Below are 5,034 nucleotides of genomic sequence, written 5' to 3' on the forward strand. Positions count from 1 at the left end.
ATTTCCAATACATTGAATACTTTAGGGTTGCAAATAAATTAAACACTTTTTATAAGGTCCGGAGTTGAACCAGCTCAGGGATCTTGCACAAATACTCTTTAAAAAATAGCGCCTTCAAAGTTTCAATAATGCACACCTGAGAATAAAATTACTTACATGCAATTATCGGTGTAAGAGTTTACAATTCTTCTTCACAATTAATTCTTTTAGTTTGAATTTGCTACTATCTGGGCTGTTGTTTGGGAATCCCCAACTAGAGAAAGAAGGCAAGTGATAAGGAAGAATGGGTACTGCTGGATATCAAGGCCTTTAATTTGCTACAGTATCAAGAAGAAGATAGACAGGAAAACTAGAATTGCAACATCGCTTTGGGGGAGGGGGTGGGGGCTAAGGAGGCTCAAAAAATACAGCAGTTTTCTCCCTACTGCTCTATGTACATAAACAACAACTGTACCTTTGCTACAAGTTGTGCTTTAGAGCATTACCCCACTTTCCAAGTGCAGCCCACCTGGAGAAATATTTAACTTTATTCTTAATTATTTTTCCAGGTGGACTGCATTTGGGGATATGTTTTTCCCTATATGGCAATGTGTGCCAAATGTAAAGTTGTTTTTTACATGTAATGCTTTATTTACAATAATCAGGTACGGTATATACAGCAGTAATGGGGTTGTGATGTATTTTGGTGACTTTGCTGACTATCAGTCTGCTTGTGGCTACATATGGATTATTTCCGGTTGGCATTAAATTTGCCAAATGGGGAAATAAGGTGCTGGTAAAGGGGATAGTCTGCAACTTTGAGCCGAAACAAAATAATTCAGTGCCCAGGGTGAAGATGCCAAACTGTGCCCCCTTCTCTGTGATTTACTCACCTGATAATCTCCTGCAACTAGGATCCTAATCCCAGCTGCCACAAAGTTTGTATCAGCATCACTGTGCAGCTCCAGATCCCTGTACTTGGTTTCACCTTGAGTTGTGCAGTGAGGCTGTGGTACCTTCCTGCTGTGAGTTCTCTGCCAGTCTCTGTGTGCTGATTGTCACTCACGACAGTGTGCAGGGACTAAGAGTGTGTTATGTATAAAGTGCAGAGGTCAGGAGTGTGTTATATATACAGTGCTGGGTTGAAGAGTATGTATTTTACTAAATGCAAGGGTCAGGGGGTGTGAAACATACAGAGTGCAAGCACCATGAGTATGTAATGCACAGAGTGTAGGGGTAAGGCTTGAGTAACCTACAGAGTGCAGAAGTCAGGAGTATGTCATTCTTATAGTGCAGGAGCAAGGGTTGTGTAATGTACAGCAGGTGAGAGTTTTGTACCATATAGAGTGCAGGGATCAGGACTGTGTAATGTACAGCGTGCAGGGGTAAAAGTATGTAATGTACAGGATGCAGGGGTCAGAAGTGTTTAATGTTTGACACCTTTTATTCATACACACACACACACACACACACACACACATAGTATACAGCCTCTTTAAAAACCATGCATTCACCATACCAACTGACCAAAATGTTTTCTTCACTTGGCTGGCTTTCTCTTTCAGTTAAACCTTAGACAACTTAGCCACCAGCATGAAGTTGTGTGGAAGCAGCATGGTGCTCCAATGTCAGGTTGGTATTTATATTATGGCATGGTAGATTTTTGAACGGGGACTCAGAGACAGAGAAGATACAGCCTTCCCTCTGTCCTCCTCATTCTAGGGCTATGTTCAGGGCCAAAATGCACCATTTATTCTGTTTGCTCGTGTGATAATGATAAACTTGATTTTAAGCTTTAAAATAGATAGAAAATAAGTTTGCTAAAGCATTGTTTATCATAAACAAATAGTTTTCATGTCTTCTTTTTTTTCATCTCAGTGATTGTGATCTCCTGACCTTTTTTTAGCTACTTCCTGTCTATATGTGCTCACTCTAACTTTAGCACAATATTGATCTATAATGCCTGCATGATGAGTGTCAGCATGGCTGCTCTAAGTTTCCAACAGGGGTATGTAGTACAGCAGGGGTAGGCAACCTTAACACTACAGCTGTGCTGCAACTACAAATCCCATCATGCCTCTGCCTCTAGGAGTCATACCTGTGATTGTCAGGGTCTCGCAATGTCTCATGGGACTTGTAGTTTCACCACAGCTGGAGGGCCAAGGTTGCCTACCCCAGGGTTAGGCTGGCGATAAATTATACAATTTTCTTGTACAATTTTCCTTTAGATTTACCAAACCATATAATATGAGGTCAAAGCTAAACGCTATCAAATTGTGTGCAATCAGGAAGGCCCTTGTACTTTGAAGGTAAATCTAAAGGAAACTGAACAAGAAAATTGTATAATATATGTCCTGCTTAACAATGGAAAAGTACAATTGAGAGCCACCTGTTCCCTATAACAAAAATTGTCTGAACAATAACCTTTTGACAGGATCACCAGGTATTTTTTAATGAAAGCTGCAGATTTAAAAAGACTGAAGCTTATGAGCTTATGTGATTTTAGTAATTGGGTTTAGATCTACATTAACAATTACGGTGCAACAGTTAAAATGCAAAAGAAAATGATTTAGAAGGCAATAAACAAACAGTATGATTGGACAGGGTGCCCAGCTCTGAGAACATTGAATTATACTGTTCTGTAGCGCCACCCCCGAAGGAGCCGCTTGGTGAATTTGGATTCTCTCATCTTCGCCTCAAGAATGACGTCAGCCCCTCTGACACACCTGGTTAAATAAAATTACTGCAAACACATTTAAGGACACATGTGGTAAATACCGTTATCCTGGCTGTGGATTATCACCAAAAATAGACACACACCTGGTAGTGATAAACAAGTTTAATATATTAGCACGGTTTAAAGCATATGGAAACTTACAACACTGTTAAACCTTGCTGCAAATAACTAATACATTAGAAAAGACAACCTTCAATATTTAGCAACTGCAGGTATAGAAAGGGCAGTAATCTATGTGCCCTTAACACAGGCCCTGAGAGGGAGGAGAGAAGACTTGTCAACTTCTCAGCTCCTTCTGGGCCGCAAATACCCTTGAGAGGCAAACACACAATGAAAAGAAAAGGCTTACACAAGTACAGAAAGCACAGTTCTGTAATGTTGCAGGTCCTGAAGTAAAGGATACTAGTGTATTCTACTAGCAAATGGTGGGGACCTTGTTTTAAGAGAAGGTTTAAACAAGCTTGCATGGAGCAGTAATCCTCTAGAATGTTCCAGTAGGTAGAAATTTAAAAGAGCAAACTACTAGAGATGGCAGCTCCAAACAAGCATCCCGTTACACTAAAAAGGGAAATTGGTGTCTGCATGCAGTGTCAGTATAGTGTCAAGAAGGATGTTGGGTTTGCATCCGCTCACCAGTCCTCTGTGCAATGACACAACAAAAGGTCCCATGTGCTGGTTCAGGCTCCTGATGCTCCTAGTGATGTTGTAAGGCATTGGATCTCTTGCTGATGGCCGATCAAGATGACTGGTAGCGAAGCTCGCAAGGTGAACAGGCAGCGGCCGATCTGATACCCGGATGGGTATCTCGATCCCTGAAAGGCATGGGTCATCTCCGCTGAGCTGAGTGGTGCTGGGCTGCTGAGTATGGGCCCTGGACTAAATAGTAGTGGACCACGTGGCTGTCTCTGCTCCTGGCTCTCCTCAGGCGTCCTCACTCCTCCGTCTCCAGGTAACACTCTCCTGGCAGTCTCTGGAAAAGCTTGGCTTTCTCCCCCTCTGATGCTGCCAGAGTCTCTCTCTTTCAGTCTCCTCAGTCTCAGCGGTTTTCCTCACACCTGTAAACTCACCACACTCTCTCTCTCTCTTCCTTTCTCTCTCCTCAGACCGCTCTCCTTATTCTCCTCACAGACTCTTTTTTTCAGGCTACAGGATATCCCTCTTCCTCTGTTGGGCATACAGTCCCTGGTGTCAGCGTGTGCCTCTCTCCTCACTCTGGCACCTTAGTTCCTTCCCCTCGCACACTCCTCCTCTCCTCACTGTTAAGTGTCACTGTGTCCCAGCAAAGGACTTTTTGAGCCTTGATATCCCCCTCTCTTTTAAACAATCTCCTCTCCTCTGTCTCCTGCCAGCACTCTCTCTCTCTTTTACCCCAGTACTTCCCTCTCTTCTGTCCCATCAGCACTTCCTGAAATTCCCCCTTTTCCCAGTGTTCTCTCTCTCTGAGTTTTCTAGAAGGACCAGTCAGCATCTCTCTGTCTCCATCTTGTGGCCAAAAGGAGAAATTGCATTACAACATACCTGCTACAGTTCCAACACTAGCTTTGCGCAGTGGCAGTATCATAGCCAATGAGGTTCAACTGAGGCGTGATTATTGCTAATTGCTTCTCGGCCTTTTGGCTAAGATCAAGTGTAGTTTTGGCTCTCTTGTATCTAAGTTGAAAGGTGCCCGGGGTACCCGAAAGTCGGCCTTGGGGGGAGCGTCCCTTTCCGGAGGGCCCCCCCTTGTTGCTATTGGCTCTAGGCTTAGTCCCTGGGCAACGAGAAGCGATCGCCCTCTTGAAGGCGACCTTATCCTAGGGCGGTTGGCGGAACTGTGGGGGTTTCCCTTTGTGGGGACCCCCACAGGAAAGCAATCAGTTCGGCAGGCGATTCTACAATGGCGGCTCGTGGAATCCGCGATTCGCTACTATTTCTGGTTAAGCCAGGTTTTTCCGATGTGACCCTGAGGACCGTGGTGGTGGATCTTTTGACGGGCATCCTAGGCCTTGGGGTAAGAGATATCTTATGCTTGCAGGATTTTCCAAATCAGAGACTATATGATGTCACTTTCTATTCCTCTGAGGTCTGTTGGGATGTTTATGAGAAGTTCAAGCTGATGGAGGATTCTGAAGTCGGAAGGAAGTATGGAGTGCAGCCGTTGTTTATGCAGGAGGAGAAGGTAATTACCGTGCACCTTTACAATCCTTTTGCGGATATAAATCTAGTTAAGGCCTTTTTGAGTAATTACTGCGACAAGTTGAGAGGTGGAGAGAAGGTCTTCAATAATTTTCAGATCTGGTCTGGGAAATATGGATTCTTTGGGACCTTCAAGTCGGACT

General features: G+C 43.8%; 1 pseudogene; it reads left to right on the plus strand.

The window, feature by feature from the left end:
• Nucleotides 1-4,253: 4,253 nt before the first annotated feature.
• LOC141130196 (U4 spliceosomal RNA) lies at nucleotides 4,254-4,371 on the plus strand (annotated as a pseudogene).
• The last annotated feature ends 663 nt before the right edge of the window (nucleotides 4,372-5,034 follow it).

The sequence above is a fragment of the Aquarana catesbeiana genome, linkage group LG02 (genome assembly GCF_042186555.1).
Source record: "Aquarana catesbeiana isolate 2022-GZ linkage group LG02, ASM4218655v1, whole genome shotgun sequence".
NCBI lineage: Eukaryota > Metazoa > Chordata > Amphibia > Anura > Ranidae > Aquarana > Aquarana catesbeiana.